The 21190-nt window shown below is 42.5% G+C and overlaps 1 long non-coding RNA gene across 1 annotated transcript in view; it reads right to left on the reverse strand.

The window, feature by feature from the left end:
* LOC311261771 overlaps positions 1–21190 on the reverse strand; it is a 38839-nt gene that overhangs the window by 2865 nt on the left and 14784 nt on the right. Inside the window, exon 3 of the long non-coding RNA XR_014623182.1 lies at positions 1799–1897. This is a non-coding gene — a long non-coding RNA (uncharacterized lncRNA). The remainder of the gene's footprint in view (positions 1–1798; positions 1898–21190) is intronic.

Raw genomic sequence — 21190 nt, forward strand, 5'->3', positions numbered from 1 at the left:
AAAGGGGATGGTGGTAGAGTTACAGGCACGAAAGCTGCCAAGTCAGTCACCGCAGTTTTTCAACATTTGTAAGTGTGAACCCGCTGAATATTTTCAAGGGGACCTCAGGACAATTTCCAGCTGTGTTTGTGGCGCAGGTGTTTTTGACGAGACCTCGAGACATCTCCAGCCATGTTTGTAGCAACCAAAACAGGTATTTTAAGCCAAAGCATTATCTGTCCCTAACCTAACCAAGTGGTTTTTGTGCCTAAACCTCACAGGTAATACGCACAGAAAATCCTAAGGAAACGTAAAGTTGCATCCTAAAGCAATGTAAAGCTTCAACACATCCATGGTTTGCAGAAACATGTATTCCTTAGGTTTGGTGAATATTATACTGTTAGCAACTGGTATCAATAGCAAACGTGAAAAATGAAACAGTTGTAAAAAAAAAAAGAAAAAAAATAACCCTAACCCTAACTCATTAAATAACATCCAGAATTGAACTGTAATAATAATCAAAAAAACTTCTTTAATTCTTTTATCGTTCTAATTTTGAGGATGCTTCAATGCCAGTTGACCCAGATTTTCCCAGACCACATCCACAAACATGGATAGTTGTCATGCTCTCCTACACAATGCGCAGTTATGCAGAAAAATACAGAAATATTTGGGAGTGGTCTCCCCTCATCCACAAAAAAGGATTTCATGTCAAAGTCTCCCCGGGGAAACTGACAAAGGCAGAAAGTAGTGCCTGGTGTTACCCCAAGTCTGATAACAGGGTGGAGGAGTTGTATGCCTTGCTCTCCTTCTGCTAACTACTCCCAGTAGACCGCAGTCAGATGTCTCCACTCTCCATGAGGAGGCAACTGATGCTGATGCTGATCTGCAGAGAATATATGACTCGACTGAAGCCTATCAGAGCTAGAACAGACTACTTATACACAAGAAACATGATGCATACACATGCACGCATACATACAGGTACAGACATGTGCATGCACTATGTGTCAGACTACTTCATTTACATTATACAGTCCAGGACTGAAGTAGGTTTAGACACCTACTGCTGTACACACAGATACCAACAAACAGACTGGGGGGAATAAATAGACACACATGTACACAAATGCACAGACATGAATACCAAACATGCACAAAGACACAGCTGACACACACACACATACACACACACACACACACACACACACACACACACACACACACACACACACACACACACACCTCAGCACCACCCCATTCTCTCCCTCTCCTTCTTTCTCTGTCTATCTCTGTCCGTGCTTCTGAACCTTAGGGAGACATATTCTTTTTCATCTGTCAGTATGGATGGAAACAGACATGTTCAAAACACACAACAATGGCCTCCCCAGCACCGAGGAGGCTCTATGTTTTGTATGCTTGAAGCACTGCATTATCTCCTAAGTGTCTAGCAACCCCAGTATAGTAAATAATGAATGTTCCTCTTCCTTCTGCAAAAAAACCTCTTTCGCTTTAGGGACCAGTCATGGTTTACCTGTATAAATGCCCTTTCAGTGTCTTAGGAGGAAAGGATAGCACTAAAGGATGTGGGTCAGACGATTTCATTAGCACAGCATTTCTCTCTGTGTCTCCTTCAATCAGCCGTTTGACAGAAGCAATGTCACTCAAAAGAAATGTCTCGCGGACACCTTCATGTAGAACTCTCTGAGAAATGGGATGCAGGGACCGCTGATCCATAGCATGGAATTTTTGTAAAAAATATAACCCATATAATAAGAGGGCAGAAACAGTAATGCTTGAAGGAAGAGAGCATAGTCACCTCTCAGATCAGTTGAATATCCTTGACGTCTTTAGCCTGGAGACTCCCGTCATTACGCCATTTGTTTCTGGGTCAAGATCCATGAGCTCTCCATCCAACCTGCAAACAAAGGATAGGCATAATGTTTAGTGCTTTAAATGTAAACATGCAGTAGTAAACATGCAAGGCATTTATATCGCTGTAGACATTTTACAGATGCTGCATTTCTTTTTCGATGATGAGATTCCTCTATGACATATTGGGAAATGCTTTTTGACCTACATGTTTCACTATACTTTGTACAGTAAAGTCAAAACACTAAGTGGGATTGGACAGGTCTGTTGTGTGCCACTACATAACTAAGTCTCTTTGGTCTCCCTCCCCCATTCATTCAGAGGTTACATCGAAAGAGTTTCAGCTATTGTGAATTATTTACTTGATTCACCATTCGGGCCTTTAACCCCTCAGCAAATGCACAGGCAGTCAGGGTTAAAAATACACTCCCACAGGATCTGAGTTTGAGTCTATGTGCATGTGTGTGTGAGAGTGTGTGTGTGTGTGTGTGTGTGTGGGCTGGAATATGGGTTTAAAATATAAAACAGTATATAACCCATGACACATGAAGCACATTCTCTCTCTCTCCCTCTCTCTCTCTTTCTCTCTCTCTCTTTTACAGACACACACCCACAGACGTGTGTGTGAACTTGCGCACACAGGAACTCATCAGAGCATCATTATGTGGGTACTTTCTGAGTAAGAATCCAGGTCGTCCCAGATGGGATTATTATAACACAGCTTGATCTGTGCAAGAGCTACTGGTGTGATTCTGGGAGTCTGTGTGTGAGAGTGTGTGCATGTTTGTTGGATAGTAAGAGAGTCCTGACCTGTGCTTCATGACCTGAGTGAATGTGAGGGTGCACCCCTGTCTGTGTGTGTGTGTGGGTGTGTGTGTGTGTCTGTGAAAGTATAGAATATATAGTACATGAAAAAACTGTGCTATGCCAAACCATTAGCGAGGAGGCGTTTTTCCTTGACAGTTGTGTCAACTACACAAACAGGCTTATATTCACTTAAAAGAGAGGATATATAGTGGGCATGTTGAGCCTCTGAGTCAAAGGCTGAAATAAAGGAGTCTGCCATACAGACTGTCTGACAGCAAACTGATTGAGGCTGCAGCAGCTTCCCCGTCTGATTGAGTGAATATTAATGTCACCGAGATATGTGGGCCTTAATGGATCTGTGCACACACACACAGACACCAACTCTACTTGGCCATGTTGCCGTGGTCTGTCCCTGGCATGCAGCAGTGTTGTCATGGATACCCCCAGACACATCCGCCATCCTATAAGCGGGGGGATGCTGAGCGCTTCAGAGGGGCTGGCGCCGAGTCCCCCCCACCTCCTCCCTCAAACCCTCAACCCCCATTCTCTATCCCCTTCCCCCCAAAACTGAATCCCTGTCCCTTATTCTCCCCGAAAACCGGCTCAACCTCAAAAAGACTCTCTGCTTGTCAACTGGGGAGGCCTGGAAGCACACAGCAGCTATCTTGTCCCAGTGTTGGGGCCTTTGTTGCCCTTAACTTGAATGGGTTGCAACAGAGCAATGAAGACTGCTATCTAGACAGAACCAGTACCAAGTTAAAGTTAAAGCTTGAGTCAGAAAACCTAAAATAGATGTTTAACAGGGGAAATGAATGGCTTGTGTGTGTATGCGTGTTTGGGTGTGTGTGTATGTGTGTGTTAGCCCTCAGGGCTATGGTTAAGCCTGTAGTTTATCCTGAACTGATCCTTTTCATTAGCCATTATCAATAATTCAACATTGCACTTGCTTTAATGGTTTAATGTGAGCAAATCCTCAATCCACACACATCCACACTGACACACACACACACACACACTTACACACTCTACTTAATAGCACTCGCTTTCTTGGCCTGCGCTCATTGCCACTGAGGTGAATATAGATGTGTAAAAAGTGCACGTAACCCAGTCAGTGCACCTAAACCTTTCAAAGGTAAATACCCATCAATCAGAAAAAACATTTTGCCCTACCAGGCAGTCATAGGATCCCTTGATTTAGAGTAGAAATAATTTCTAATCCCCCTACAAAAGTCTGTTTTACTGTATATCAGGTTATATTTTCCAATAAAAAGGCACATCAAATTCTCTACTCTGAGATGGGGAAATGAAAGGGTTAATCTTTTATGACGCGTCCCCTCCCATCCGTGCTCTCTTTTGCCCTCCCTTTCATATTCTCCAGTATGGCAGTGCTCAGTGCCTGCACATATGCTGGAAAAAAAAAAGAATCCTCTTTGATTGGAAGGCTAATTTGAAGTGTCAATTATTCTTATGCAAATGAAGGTACAGTTTCTCACGTCTGAAATGGGTTGGGGCCACAGATGGGTGCATGTGTGTGTGTGTGTGTGTGTGTGTGTGTGCGTATGTGCACAAATCTCCCTCAAAAAAATATACAGCGCCATTCCATCCCCCCTCCAACTCTTCATCTATACCTCTTAGGGAAGAAAGCTGACATACAAAGACAGCCGGCATAATGGGACGAGGGTATTTGCATGCACATTGTCCGCACCGAACGCCAAACAGATCATAAATTGAGAACACAATGCCAAAACAGTAACAAAGGCGTCGAAGTGCAAGTCAGTGCCCAAAACATTCGACAATACGGTGCATGGTTTTATGTTGTAATGTAAAATAATGAAAAGATGTTGGGTAAACAGGAACAAAACGAGAGCTTGGATGTATCACGGGAAGTATTGTGGGTTAACTAAACAATTTACGAAAGCTTTTGTCATTTAAACACGTTCCAGGAGCATCCTCTTTTGCGATTGAAATACCAGGCGGTGCAAGTGAGAAATACAATCCCAGTGTCTGAACGGATAGAGAGGTACAAGAAGATCCTGTTTAAAGAAAAAGGGAGAGAGAACGAGGGAGAAATTGAGAGCGACAGAGTGTGCCTAAAAGCATACGTTTGTGTCTAAGTACTGTATGTGAACGACTGCATGCTCCTCTTTATGGTAATTAAAGCTTCGGACTCAAACCTAAATCTGGATGAGAGATTTAGACTGACAAAGAGAGACAAAGTGAGGATGAAAAAGGAGAAAGAAAAAAAACGAAGCAGACAGACGGAGGACTCTACAAATAGAGTCTGTTGTCTGACCCTCTCAGCTGATGTGATGGTTCAAGTTTAAAAAAAAAAAAAACCCTTTTCAGGCCCAAAACAGGATCAAACAACCTGCTGTGGAGTCCGGTTACACCATAACAATGGCTTACATTCACTCTCAGCCTCAACACACAAGCTTTTACCTCAAAGGGTGTAGAGAGAGAGAAAGTCTAGTTTGGAGGGTGGGTGCGTGTGGGTATGGAAGGGGAGTATAGCGATATCTTAGACGATAATGGTGTTCAACAGATTAGATGGTATCAGCCTACCATGTTTGTTTTCAACTGTCGGCTTCTGCAGCTCTACTGAGATCTATGGTCGACCCCGCAGGCACTCTCAATCTCAAGGAAACTTTTAGATACTGCCGAAGAAAGTGAAGTACGCTGATAGATAGCACTCAAACTCTTAGATAAAGACAGCTGGTGAAGAGAGCGCAGCCGGGGACAGATCATTGTCTATAAACACAGAGCCATCCTCGAAACCTGAAAACCCGCCATTGTCATAATCAGCTGTTGTCCGACTGATCGCATTGAACGTTTGATGGACTTTTAATTGACTGCTGAATGAATGAGTCGATCCTTCATTAGCTCAGGATTTTAAACTCAGACATATTGACGGATTCCTAAAGATATCATATATCCGACTACAACAGCTGTCCCTGTAAGCTTCTCTGTCCACAGCGGACAATCTGATTAATCACGGACCCACAATAGACAGCTTCTATCTCCTAACCTCCCAAGACCATGCTTCTCAAGCAATGAAGAGCAGCCGTGGCAATTTGTATTTGTTTTGCGTTGGTTCAGTAGTTCTGGAGGAATTAGTATGCAGTCAGGGATGGGAGAGCTTGTCAAGATCAGGGGGAAATCTCTACCCACCCACAGGGTGGATCTACATTCATGAACAAGGTTGACAAGAAAGCTGACTAGTGTAAAGACAAGGAGCAAATAAAATGGTGGAGAATACAATGAATATTCTTTTTCATATGAGTGCACTGAGAACACCTTCGCAGACAGGTCCTTCCTCCGTCTGTCCGTCTTGCATGTCTGTTCATCTGTCAAGACACTCTTTTTCACTTCTATTTTTCTTTCCGTCTATCCCTTCTTCTCTTTTCCCAAACTATGTGTCATGCATGTCAAAACGCTAAGGCCAGTCCTTTTGGAGGGTGTTCTGCTGGACCATAGAGCGAATAAACATCCATGTCAGGAGAAAGTGATCTGGGGCCCTTCTCTCACTGAGCCCGAGCTCTCCTGGGAAACACACAGCTCATACAATGGATAGAGGAGGCCTTTTGTTGAGTCTCTGGGAGCTGCAGGGCTAGCTCTGGATCAAACAGGGGTGTGTGTGTGTACATTTCGCACACGCGCAAGCACGCAAACACACATACACGGGCAAACCACACTGACGTGCAGGACTGAACACACACACCTTCGCCCACACACACAATCGCAGACTTTCCTCATCTCCCTAAACTCAGTGTGACTAAGTAAACTTTTTCACCCTTTTGCAGTAGTTACCAAGGGCAGGAAGATGAATTTGAAATAGCCAGCAGGAGAAGAGAGAAGAGACAAAGAGGGTGACGTAAATCAGTGTTGGACTGATTTAGACTGGTTTAGTGTCAGTCTAAAGAGACTTTCTGTTGTACTATATACAAATCACAGTTCAAAGCCAGGGGCTGGGTTCCCTCCTGGGGTCCAAGGCAGGGAAATCCTGCAGGGAAGTGTCTAATACTTGTGGGTAGCCTGTGTGTGTGTGGCACAGTTATTTATTACATAAGCTTGAGAAATATGCATATATAGTATTGGCATGAGATAATGATGGAGAGGCTGCAACACAAGGAGAACCAGTGTTACGTGATTTCAATTGTACTCAGGTCGACAAAAAATGTATTCAAAATTTAAGAGCAGCAGTTGAGTGAGTTGCACATTACTAAAATGCTGCATGTAGTGCCATCAGCTGGTTATGTCACCATTGTCTGAGAACTGTTCTTATCATGGATGAATAGTGTGAACAAAATGTGGTACAGACACTAGAATACAAAATTGCTGCAGTTCATCCCCTCTTTCCAGAATTTAAATAAATTTCCATTCAAGCCACTGCCTTGCTCCTGGCTGCCTGCCCCTGGTGTAGGATCTATGGGAATTCTCCTCACTGAAATGAACTCACACCGTCTGACCCTATTCATCCCCAAGACTGCACTTTCTCTTGGACTCCCCCTTTTCCAGTCCCCCGGGTTCCCACAGACCCCCCTTCTCTCCCTGCATCCTCCCCTTCTTTCTCCCTACTTTCCACTGCCCCTACCCCTCCCAAGTCTCTGCCTTGCTTTCAACTCCAATTTTAGGCACAATGAAGTTGTTCTGGCTGACAGTTTGGCCAGTAGAATAAGTGTTGTTTGAGCCTGCTGTGTGGCCCTGTAGTGGGCCCATTCTCCCCCTCGCCGGCTCAGTTACCGAGAGCCTTGTTGGTGGACACGGAAGCCATCCGTCCCCACGCTCCCACCCTGACCCAAACAATTAGCCTCAAAGCGCACTCAGGCTCACCTGCGCCTCCTCTTTACATATGGCCACACATGCATGGACTTACGAAAACACACAAAAAGAGCTGTGGAGCTAACCCTTCTCTTTTGCAACATGCAATATAGGCCTTCTTTCTTTTTTATTCTTCTCTGTGTTATGAGTTCATCTTGATACCATGTGCTTCTCATCCATATCGCATCTGTTATGGTGCAGTCACTGCTACACCACAACCAGGTTGGCCTGATTTACTCAGTTACTCCATGTCTTGTAGGACGTGTCAGAAAGGATTCTGTATTGGGGTCAGCTGGAAAGACAAAGCCTGCAGCCCTCTCTCCTCTGTCGCTTTCAGTAAGCATCAACCAGCCTCTCTTTCTCCCCCCTCCTTCTGCCCCCCCGTACTCTCTGTGTTTCTCTTCCAGCTCTCTGTTTCTGTATTGCAATGAGCTATCAAACAAATATAGAAATATCTTACTATAAATATTCTTCTTCTGTGTATCTCCTCTGACACAGCCACACACCAAAGCGCGCACACACACACACAGACACACACAGAAGCCAGGACATGAGAAAGTGGCTGGGAGAGGCCCTGATGGGGGGACCATATGTCCAGGCGTTGTATATCAGTCGGCTCGCCCTCAGCGCTCCGCCAGACCACCATAACTTAGTTTGTCTTCAGCACAAAGTTTGGTCCAAGCTTGGCTGGGTTCATTAGGAACCTATTCTCTGGAGCCAATGAAGCTCAACAGACCTCCAACAAAGGAGCTAATCACACCCACTGCTGCTCTCTCTCTCTCTCTCTCTCTCTCTCTCTCTCTCTCTCACCTTCGCTCTTTCTCTAAAAACTCCATCTCTTCTATTTCTGCAAAGTCTCAATCATTTACTGAATAGAAGCCAAATATAAGTAATCAGTCCGTACCAAACAGTGGTGACTGTTTACCAAAATTTTAGACAATAGTGCCCAATCTGTAGACCTTAGAGCATGAAGAGTAAACAATCACAGCAATGATGACAGAAAATGGCAATTGTCCAACAGCCATACCTTTCATTCTTTCATGTCCGGACAGTTAGGAACAAAAATGGATAATTGTGTCTCTATTGAAGATTCACACCTGTGACTGTTTGTGTATATGAATGGACCTGCGAAGTGTCATGTTCTCACCTGACAGACCCTTTGCTCTCACGGATGCAATTGTTACAATGTACGCCTACCACAATGTGTTGTGCGTGCGTGCGTTTGCGCACGCATCTGAGTGCATGTGTGAGCAAAAAGGATGTGTTGCACTGACAATGGAGAGCCCCAGGCTGCTGAATACTTGAAATGACCTTGAACCTCAGCATTCTCCATTGCCATGGCTGCAGGGACGGTGAGCGTGTCTGTATCTTTGTGTATGTGTGTTTGAGGAGAAGAACAATGAGGCTTTGCACTTTGTCTGCGCACGTAGTAGCCCTCCAAAATTCTGTAGCGCAGACGGTCAAAACATTTCCAAAAAAATCTATAGTGAACAGTGTAGGTAAGATGTCCATTGCATTCATGAAGAAGTTAGTGTTTCTTTCTACAAAAATGAAAGTTTGAAGCATTTTGTAACAACAAATCCAATTTAAGACCGATTTATCCGTTATCACACCAGCATGAGCTAACCTCTTTCCCATGTGTGCCCCACTACCTCACAGCCCACAGTGACTGTATTTGCTCACCCTGCATTCAGCAGAGAGAGAGGCTTGCTCCATACTGTGTCCCCTACTGCGCACACAGGCTACAGGCAAGCATGAACATGGCTGGTCTGGACATGGTTTAAACACAGACACTGTACACACAGAATGGTTCCAACGCACACAAATACACACACAAACATACACACATTCATGTGCACGCTGATGAAGAGGACTTGGTGGGTTAAGAACGACAGTAGGGGGTAGAGCCGGCTAAGGGACACCCAGCGAGGGGTGGTAAAGGCCATGTCACTGGGCCCAGCTTGGACACAAATGTCAGCAGCATGACTACCTGTACATGTAGATCCAGCAGTGAGAGAGCAGAGGAGATCATCAAGAGAACGTATAAAGAAGAGAGGAACAGACATTACCGCAAAGCAAAGGAGATACATAAGGTCGAGGGAAAACTCAACCCAATCGCCAGAATAAATGTTAGGAAAAAAATCATGGCTTGGCTTAAAATACCTTTTTTTGGTCGCCAGGATCATGAATGGAGATAGTCTGACTTATCGTGAAAAAAGCTGGTTTTGGTCACCACAAAAATGTTTAGAAATGTTCCCAGGTGTCCTTAAAAATCTAGTGGTCATTCGGCAGCATTGCTGGCTTGTAATGACAGCCCCACCATCCCCTCTAAATTCTGATGTGAAAGGTGGCTAATGAGCATAATGTGAAAGTGACATGCAACGTTGGTGCAAATGTCAACCATGGACATATCTGTGGATTGCAGAAACATGTACTGCTGACATTATATCTGGTTTTCAGTTTTACCCGAAGCCTAAAATGTTTCAGGATTTAAAGATGCAACACAAACAGAACACAAACTGTGTCTTTTTTATCTTGAATGTTTTGTGTGGTCTCAATTTTTTTTCCAGAAAGGGGCAAGGACTTCTCTGAGTGCCAATACAACTTCTTCCAATACAAATGTTCCAATGCCAATGTGTCAGGTCAGGTTTTCTTTTCAATGCCAAGTTTTGCCAAGTGTCTTAACCTCTTTCCATGAAACAGCTATGGGGATTCTTGTTCTTCTCTTTTTTTTTTTTTTTTACATTTCTCAACACTTCGTCTCATATTTTACCAAAACCTCGGTCGGATGCATTACTTAAAAACAGATAGTGCGTGGACCCCTCCCTCTCAGGCCCCGTGTTACTGTTCCTGCTCCCCTTCCATTAGCTGTTCAACATTTCAACTTTCGAAGTGGAGCGAGAACACAATGCCCTCTGCAGCCTAAAAACACTGAATACATTATAAGCATTTTGCACTTGCACTTTAATATTCCAACAGACACAAACAAACAAGTCTGCATATAGTATACACTGAGATTCTGAGGAAAATGCAATGCTTTTTTTTTCTCTCTCCTTTAAAGGTCAACCCTGCACTATTCTGAGGCACTTTGAAGACCAACAAAACACTTCTACACATGCACTCAGTGTACAAAGAGATAAAATCCACTTTACAGCTCCTCAGGTAACAAAAGAATATATGTACATTGTGATGCATTTCCTTTTCATCCATGTGTTAGTGAAGAAACTCTTATAGACAGAGTATGTGGACTGTGAGCAGGAGCCTTGTATTTTTATGTTCAATCTAATCGACGTGTGTTATTTTGTATTGGTACAAACTGCACGAGTATTGTGGGATTGAACATGCAAACTGGAAATACACAAAAGGAAGACACACAAGCATAAGGTCATACACAGCCAAACACACAAGAAAGGTAGCATTATGTGTTAACATCGCAAAGGGTCCAAATCAGACATTATAATACATGAAAAGATTTATTTAAATTTTAGCCTTAATAGGTGTTTCCTTTAGATCAATGTTAGCACTAAAAAATGACTAAATGGTGCATGTTTTATCGAGAAGCACAAACTTTTTTCAGTCATGCTGCTTTTCTTTTCAGCTTGTTTAAAAGTGCAGTAACTTAAAACAAAAAGGGGGCAGCAAATCACTAAATGCTGCCAACAGTAGCTACCGTTTGCTAGTTAAGTCAGTTCCCTGCACAGCTAGTAGTCCGGACTGGGAGCTCGGAGCATCAGCAAAGTGTTGGTGTTTCCACTGCTAGCACAGGAGTTCAAACCGGGAATGTGCTAGCTGGTTAGCATGCTAAACATGCCTTGCAACACAACACACAGATGTTATAGCACAAAAACCTTCCTTCACATTCTGTTGATAGTTTTAATTACGTTTTGAATGTTTGCAACCAAAATTCTTACATATTGCACCTGTTGACTCAAGAGTGTCACCATGTGTATTGTAGAATAAATGTGACTCTAACTAATTGGGTTCAAAGCTACCCATAGCATGACAGGAAATGTGTCTGAAATACACACAAATAGATACACACATACACACACAGACACGCATGCACACGCATCTCCAGATGGCCATAGAGTGTAAACGCCCTGGCAAATCCAGCAACAACAGACTCCTTGAACCTAAACCTGAGGCCATCCTCCTCTCAGCACACACAAGCAAGTCCTGCATCCTGAGTCTTAATACAATTTTCCTCTCTCCCTCTTTCCTTCATTTCCTTTTGTTTCCTCCATCTCTAACCTCTGCCTGGAATCACAGCGAAGTTCCTCAGTGAAAGCAGTGTGTTCTACTCATCGCCGACACTTTTACAGATCCTCAGCCAGACAGCAGTGATTTGTGCCTGTGTTAAGGCAGAACTACTCCTTGCCTCTTTCACAATATAGATTGCTGCCATTATCTGGAGCTATTCCGCTAGCTGACACAAAAAAGAAGAAGAAAACATGGGGGTAAAAGGATGAAGGAATTTCACCCAACCACTGTATGAATTGCTGATGGGACCTGAGTGACAATTTCGTATGCAATTGTCATTGTCAGTCACAGAGACATTGTCATGTCTGATTCCCATCCTGTGGAGCTGAGCTTTAGTGGGTACCAGCTCACTCGTCGGAATAAAATGTGGTATTTTACATGTCTACAAATCATGGATACGTTGAAATTTGTGTGTGTCATACGTAGTCTATTGTATCAACATTTCTACAATAGGTGCCATATCACGTTCATAATACATGTATATAAGCTGACTTTGGCCCAATCCCAATACACCCCTTGCCCCTACTGCAGTCGACATTTTCTACAGTCAACATTTTGATATATTTCAATGTTGCATCCCCGCTTTGATGGCATATGAAGCCCAAAATGTAACTATAGTCCAATATCTCCTATAATATCAGTTCAGACTAGCAGGGTAAGAGCATGGTTTGCTAATGTTAGCCCATAAAGAACCGCTAACGTTAGCGGCCAGTACCAAAGCAGTGCTCTTTTCAATTAGATGACTTAATTGATAGCATGAAGTTGTTAACGAATTTGCGGGCGTCCATGCTTTTCTATCTTCATCAGATGGCATTGTGATAATACTAGGATTGCCACAACAGTAATCACAACAGCGAAAGACGCCATGTTGGAAATGTCCGGTCATAATGTAAACACCATCGACATCAGCTAATGGCGTATGAGGGTCTTGAAGGGTTGTCCCTTTTCATAGGGGAACATTTCAACCACTGCCACTTGTAACTGTTCTGAAGGGCCTTTGTACGGAGGCTGGCCAAGATGGCTGCCAAGCGTGAGACCTCAGTTAGATGCAGAATTTGAACATTTGTTATCGTGAAACCACTGAATGGTTTTAACATTTGTATAAATGGAACCAGGTTTTGTGGATTAATTGTGGTTAATATATATGCTATTACGTGTATACACATATTCAAACACACACACACGAACATTTTACATTGAGCCAGGACCTTTGACTGTAGCGGAACCTGACTAATATTTCAAATAAGGTGGAGTGAATGCGGCGGAAATGCAAATTCAACAGTGTCCCTTTTCACATGGAGGAATTAAATCAAAGCTTTTGTGGCCGCTGGGCAGTGAGGGTGGGAAAAAACGGCGAGGCGAGGGGGTTCCTTGGGCCACTCGTTTGGGCTGTGAATGAGCCAGTGCCCAAGCGGGAAAGATGGTGTGCCAGTGGTGTGCTCTCTACTAATTGATTGCCTCTACTAACAAGAGCATAATGTATTCTATTGTGATCATCCGTTGCCCATGTTCATTAAGCCAGGAAGCAGCATGATCTTTCCTTTTTGTCTTGCTCTGGCCCCTTTTCTCTTCCCTGCTCCTCTCATTCCCTCCTCCCAATCCCCTTTTCCTTTCTCGCTCCTTTTCTTTCTCTGCGTCTCTCTCTCTCTCCCCCCCTCTCTCTCAAAAGGTGATGCAAAGGTGGTATGACAGGCAAAGCATCCCTCACCATCCCAAATGTAAAAATGAAGAGGAACAAAGGATAGATGGAAGGAATAGGGTAGGTGGCTGGTAGGATGCTGCGGGGAGTAGGAAGTATGGATGAAAGGACGAGAGGAAAAGACAAGAACGAGATGATGATGGTTGAGAAGGTAGAAGAATATGGAAAAAGTAACATGGTGGGAAAAAAGAATACACAATGCAAGTGTGGAAAAAAGAAGGATCAGAGAAGCACCTCTCACCAGCTCCCTCCATCCCTCTCTTTTTTTTCCACCTCCCCCTCCAAACCCATCCTCTGTTCCTGTCAGGTTCCCACTCGCTCTTGCTCTCTCTCCCCCACACCTCTTTTTTTTTCACCCCCCTTCTCCCCTCTTGCCCCCTTTTCACCCACCTCCCTTCCCCACTTCTGCTCCTCACCCCATCTCTGGTTCGCCTCTTAATAAGAGCTGGCGGGACAATAGTACCATTGTTGCCCGTGTTTGGGAATCCTGGACTGAAACAATCGCTGTTTACCCAAGCAGTGGCACAGCCTGGACCCTCTCCTTCATTACAGCCGGGCCAAGTCTGATTAAGTCTGTTCCGCAAGTGCCACAATAAGCCACTGAGCCAGCCCCTACGACTCATCCACCCTCCTCTGTCTTTTCACTCTTCCTCCATCTCTTTTCTACAACTTTTCCTCCCCTGTATTTCTTCTACTAGCATAAGTTTATCTGAATATGCCCATCCCTGCTTCCACTTGCAGGCATTGTTGCCCTTTGATTTATATAGTGTTCATCACCAGTGACCACAAGAATCGCATTTATCATAAAAGTATAAGACGGAGAAATAAAAACACAGAGGGGAAAAAAAGAGACAGCGCAGAGATATAAATGACAAAAAGTATTTCAAAAACCATTAGTTGAATCAGATCTATTTCAAAATGACCTTCATAATCTAGGACAAAGCTAATTTCTTTATTAAAAATTCCCACTAGGTTTGAACATGCTGCAGGCACTGGCAATATGACTGACTGCATGAAATAAGAGAAAACTCTCTCTCCATAATGGTCTCAGATCATAAAAAAAATTGGCATGGAGGTAGCGTTATCAAGCTGATGCTCGTGGCGGAGACGCACTGAATCAGTGGATTGAAAGCCTTTTCACTCAACCACATCCCTCAGCTCTGTGGCTTGTAACAGAAGTTTGCTAGCAGCGCTATGCAAAACAGCATCATGAATATGCGTAATTAGGTGGGACTGGTGTAATTTTTCTGGGTTATGGGATGTGACATTTGTGGGGCAGGGGCATACATCAGCGTAAGCACGACTGACAAATGCATAATCCCTTTCTCTGCAATAAGGCATTTAACACTTTGCAATAGAAAATACAGCGTGGCTTTATACACTTAATTGTGCATGTAAAATTGCGCAAAAATCATTCAGAAAAACATACACGCGCATAGTCACGCATGCATAGACATGCACAGATGGACACATGCAGCAAAGACACTGTGCATATGGTGCTAAAATAAACGTGTGCATTTACAATTCCCTGTTTAAAAAAAAATGTTTAAAATATTATAACATATAACATAACATTTGTGTTCACCACTGAAATCTGAAAAAAAATAAAGGTGGGTTGTTTCCACAACTAGTAGACATGAGGTTATCAGAGGGACACAATTACTCAACCATAATGGCAAAAAAAACTTGAAATAAATAAAAAATAAAATCAAATATGGCCCAACCGAGGAAGGCAGAAGGGCAAAAAGACTGCCATTGCCAAGCAACAAGGTTAAAGGAAGACTAATATGCATGGATTTTTAACATTATATGCCACTAGATATAGATTGAGCTTCAGAGATTGTTGCCAGTGACCAGAACATGCAGCAAAATGTCTCTCTACACTCTACACTACTTGGAAATCTATCAAGAATTTCTGCTTTTGAATTACTAACATTGAACATTGAATTACCGTCTATTATAATATGTATATATATATATATATTTAAATATATTTGTAAGTGAGTATTCAATTTAGATGAACCTTCAAAAGAACCGAACATGTGCAGCCACATGGGCATAGGTACACTGACAAAAGCATCTATTAATAATTGGATCATATTCTTACACAACCACACACACACACACACACACACACACACACACACACACACACACACACACACACAGTCTTTCTCTCTCTCTGACTCTCTTTCACACACACACACACACACACACACACACACACACACACACACATATGCACGCACACTTTCAACACACCTCTCTAGCTCTTCAGAGAGAGCCAATTTATAGGTACTGTACTGAACCCCCCCTCACCACCTCTCGCCTCTCTCTTTGCCTTGCCATGCCCCTTTCCCCATTCACCCATACAGACACACGCACACATATAGGCACACACATACACACACACATCGGCACGCACACCACCCTGCCACAATCCGCCGCCCTGCCACACATACCGAAGGGGAGGACACATCCCTCATAGCACCCAGGAAATTAACTTGACATTTGATGCAGACAGAAAAAATATATTTCGGTGGGGGGAGGAAAAAAAAAACAAAGTGTACTAAAGCAGAGATAGCATAAACCCATCCCTTGTTCACCCTTCCCCACCCCATCTCCCCTTAAGCCCAGGGACGCATTCGAGGGGGATTTCAGCGATCTGCAATGCAGACGCCACTGGGTGCCCACAGAAAAATGAGCTTCATCTTTTGCCTGTCCTTCTCAGTATATGCTGTCTGTCCCTCTTTGTTTCCATCTTTTATGATGCCGGCACTCCATTTTCATATTCACTTTCCCTCCCTTTGAGTTTGTCTTTCTATTTGGGAGGAAGTTGAAAAAAAAAAAACACAATTGAAGGATCACTTGATAGTGCATGCATTTCAAATTAAGGCACACCCTTTTTAAACCACTTTTTATCAACACAAACATTCAGACTGGCGAAGCCATTTCTTTCAATTTAGCATTTATCTTCTGAAATCCTGGCCACTGATACACACTGATATCCCCACACTGAGTTGTTATAATAAAACAGCTGTGTAAATCTGGATTAATTCCTCAAAAAATAAGCATCATTTGAGGAGATAAACAACAAACACATGTCCACCGGTTGCAATTTTGCACGAAGCAATAACAAGAGTCGTTCCTTTTACTCAATTTACAGTGCACCGACGATTTCATGCGAGCATACCAGAAAAAAAAAGCACGCCGTGATCTTGCATATGTTGATAAGATTAACGATCGCATCAAAGGCCGCGTAGTAACCTCGGCAAGGAGCCCAAACACCACGAGCGGGAGCAGGCCACAATTAATACATCATTATGCACTGCTACAGTTTGTAGCCGTGAACACACACAACACACAGCAAGACCGCCGACCAGCCAGTGTCTGTCTCAATATCCCCTGCATTAGACATGCAGGAATGTTAACATCATTATGCACAATTGTGAATGTCTGTCTGTGCCCTCCCCCTTTTCTCTGCTGCCATATTGTGTCTGCGGGTTTGTCCATGTGTGTGTGTGTGTGTGTGGTGTCTGAGAGGGCGGCATTATTTAAATATGATTTTTTTTCCGCATGCAAGTCGAACAAATTACTGATTGTTGGACGGCTATGAGAACGTGATATCATGAAACCACGTCTACATGGTTCATGGAATAATATGAGCATTTTGTCAAAGGAGGTGATGCTGCAGGAAAAAAAATAGGCTTTGCAAATTGATAAATATTTTTGTGTTAGGATTTTGTTACATAATTCTAGGATTAATCTACAAATAGGATTGAATAAAAGTTTTGAATTATTATGTGGGAAAACACACTGTGGCATATTTTACACCACACACACTCTGAACACACTGCAGTACTCTGTTGTGATTATAAAAATGATGATATATAATTAATAATGAAAGCTAATTCATTTTTAAGTTCATGGCACGAGTAAATCTTTTTCACTTTCTGTGCTGATGCATTTGTGATATTTTTTTGATGCACTGTTATAAATATTCATGGTGAGAACCAAATCAAATAACTGTGAGAATATTTTTCCTTCTCATGGCAAAAGGGAGCTCCAGACTGAACTAGTTAGTTAGTGAACACCCTTCTGAAAATGTCACAGGTTTAGGAAAGTTTGTTCTAGAGGGGCGAGGCGGAGAGGAAGCTTTCATTAGTGTCGGTGTTACTAATATCTGCTCTGCATTTCTCGGAGGCGGTACAGTCATAATATTGCATCATCCCAACACACACGCACCTACTGCGAAGCTGTTTGCAGCCATTGTATCACATTTGCGTTCCCTGTGTTTCAGAACAGCCTATTGAATGAACAATGTATTTTGTTGCATCATAAAAAAAATAAATTTCCAGCAAAAAGGCAGCAATACAAAGCTACATATTGTTTAGGCAATGTGAGTTCAGAGATGTATCCTGAATTTATAAGCAGAGGAAACTCTACAAAGTCTTGCTTTTATGAACAACACTGTGCAAAGAGATTTAGAGTCAGAATCAGAACCAATATATTTTTAGTTATCTGCCACAACTTAAGGAAAGATTGTCCAGCAAGTGTTGTATACAAAGTCCTTGGCATCCCTCTGCTTATACAAACTCCCCTCCTGCCACCTCGCAATTCCTTGCTGCCAGCGATTTGCATTCATTTGCATGATTTTACGATGTGCATATCCTTTGTTCTGACTGTATGATGATGCAGAAGAAACCCTCCCCACGCAGCGCTATTACACAGCTTGCTGAAAGCTACTTGGATATTAAATTTAAAAGAAGAAAAAAAAAAGCTGTAGTTTTATCTGTTTTAATTATAAATTGATAAGAGGAGATTTGCACAAATGTCAGCCTCATGCCGCAGTACACCAATGATAATGTAGTGCATCAGAATGAGCGAATAAAGATGAGTATGTTCTAGTTTTGTGGAATTTCTGAGCAACCATGGAAAGGACATATTGTGCTATCGCTAAGAGGCATGAGCATCTGCAATATATAGCACGGGGAAAGGACTGCATCCAAGCATGAAATATGGAATTACTTGACAAATAGGAAATAGGAAAATTATAGATGGAAACTAAATCATTGAATAGAAAAAAAATGCCTTTCACATATTTTACAATATTTTCATAAATAATACACTATTTTCTCCATCTGTTGCCTCCCTGGTTTTAGTCATCATTTGTAATTGTTTCTTACTGTATTACCTGATCATGAGGAATTAAACCTCTGCAATTACAACGCTGCCTTTACCGTACAAAAATGTTCATTTGGGTGTTTATGAATTGACCCACTGAAGTCTTCCTGTATGCTGGCATCTTTTGTTCTCTGTTCTTGTTTTATCTGCGCCAACGACACACACACACGCTCACACACACACACACACACACACACACACACACACACACCGATGCTTTGGCACTCCTTAATCATGCAGGCACATGCAGACGACTTCATTAATCGCTGTGGGCTAGCACTGATGATACAGAAGCCAGCCTACAACACTGGAGGGTTTATATTCACGCATGCGGGCGCCACATTATAAATACTCACCCCCGCTGGCACCCTAATAGTAAGCAGCTGTACTCCAAATATGCATGTCTGACAGATGATTATGAGTATAGCATAGGAAATGAGGCGGTGCAATGTAAACAAAATATACTGTGTGGTAAACATTCTGTGTTTTCATGGGTGCTTATCTTGATATTTAGCAAATGGTACAAAGGCAAAGAGGAATGCAGCCATTCGACAAACATCCTTGTTGTCGAACATTTCTTGATATTGTCAAAGTGCATGTGTATCTGCAGTGATGAACAGCTGCCATAGTTTCTTGTTTCAGCTTTAAAACCTCTGGCCCTGCATATTCTGTATCCAGTGGCAATGGCTGATGGGGGGGTTAGATGTTACTTATATAAAAGGCTACCTTTCTAACTAAATAATGCAAAGTCAGATATAGGGGTCTAATGACCTTGACATACTTTTAGGGCTGGGCTTTTAGCAGAGAGTGAGGTCTGTCTGAAGTGATGCTTTTGAATGTACACAAAAATGTTAGCAAGAGGCTCCACAGATATTACATTTATTGTATATCATCAGATTTTTTTTGTGAAAACTTAAAACGGAAACTGATAAGAAAAATACTTTTTTTAATTCAAAAGTCTTTTTTTATGCTGTTGACCCTCCTCTATTATGCAGCGACACAATTCTGAAGTCTCAGGTAGCAGCTTCCTATGTCACCAGTTTTGACTCAAAAAAGTGAAATCCTGGATGTTATGTTGTACAATAAATACAGAAAACATCAATGTATTCCTTTTGAAGCGGGTGGCAGAAGGGTTATTTCTAGACATAAAGCTAATTTTGTGGAAATGAACTGCAGAGTTCACTATAAGACTCCATCGCTGTGGTGTAGTCTACATGGCCACAGACTTGAGTACTGACTTTTCCTACCCAGTGACTTGCCCTGCCCTTCTAATTGGCTCTTCTGAGCAGCCCACCAAATACGTGTGAGTATTGGGAGTAATTAGGTCGAGCAACACCACCGCACACTGAGGCTCATGGGCGCTGACATACCACCACCTCTCTTCATACACTTTTTTTTATCTATTTTTTTTAAAAAAATTTTTTAGCATCACATAGAAATAAACTTTTGGCTCTGCGGACTCTCAACACAGTATCACGTGGTCTGATTTGTTCATACCAAAGGTGCCACTTTGTCATATTGTTTCTCACCATTAAAGAGCATAAGCACGGTAGTTGCCAGGTGCTGCTGCATATTTTTTTGCTGAGAGTGACGAACGTCAGTTAGTTGTAAGAAAAATGGGGTCAGAGTTGAAATAAAGAAAGCACAGACGGTAATCAGCTGCTGCTGGAAGCTAATTTAATAAATATTTTCCTGTCATGAAAGCAAACTTGGCTCATTAAAATGTTTGTCTCTCTTCAATAACATAAAATGTCACATGTAATGATGGCCGGGGGTCTAATTGATAGGGCGAGATGTCCTGCATGCAATGCAAACAAAGCCAGGGCGGAGGGCAATTACTGTAACTGTATGGATTTCAATGGCTAGAGGAAATTTTTGAATTCACTTCCTGCCTGTAGTAACTGTGTGTGCGTGTGTGTTGTGTGTTTCTGTGATGATGAACAGTGAACAGTAACCTCTGTTTCCCCTGTGCTTCTTGTCTTTGGTATGGACCACAGGGCAAAGAATGGGTCATGGGATTTGATATTGCCCACGATCACATCGCCTGAGCTCTCTTCAAACCGCTGTTATTCTGTTTACTGTGTCCTCTGGACCACTACTAACATCCATGCCTTCATCCAACACACACATGGGCTAACTTTGCTGCAGGCAAACAGACACACATGGACACAGACTCACACATCAGCAGAGATAGGGGGAAGAAACTCAGTCAAAAACCCCTGCCAACAAAGAAATTTGGCTGTTTTTGACAACATTTTCAATAGTTTCAATACAATTAGTTTGAACATTTTTCAAATAATCCAAAACATGTTTCCAGCAAATATTCAGAGCGAAGTAATGTGTGAATTTCTGGAGAGAATGATTCCTAGAATTTAAATTAGTCAGTTCGACCTTGAATTACCAGAGGTCAGTGTAAACCCACAAATCAGAATAATTCAGTTTCGGTGTGATTAGGCTAAGTTTGGGTTGTTTCTGCTGGATAGAAAAATGGATAACAGGCAACTACACACAAAAAAACTAATTCAGCCCTCGTAGTCTAATAGTGTATACACAAACACACGCACGCACACA

Source organism: Pagrus pagrus (assembly GCF_965226575.1).
Source record: "Pagrus pagrus genome assembly, chromosome: 8".
NCBI lineage: Eukaryota > Metazoa > Chordata > Actinopteri > Spariformes > Sparidae > Pagrus > Pagrus pagrus.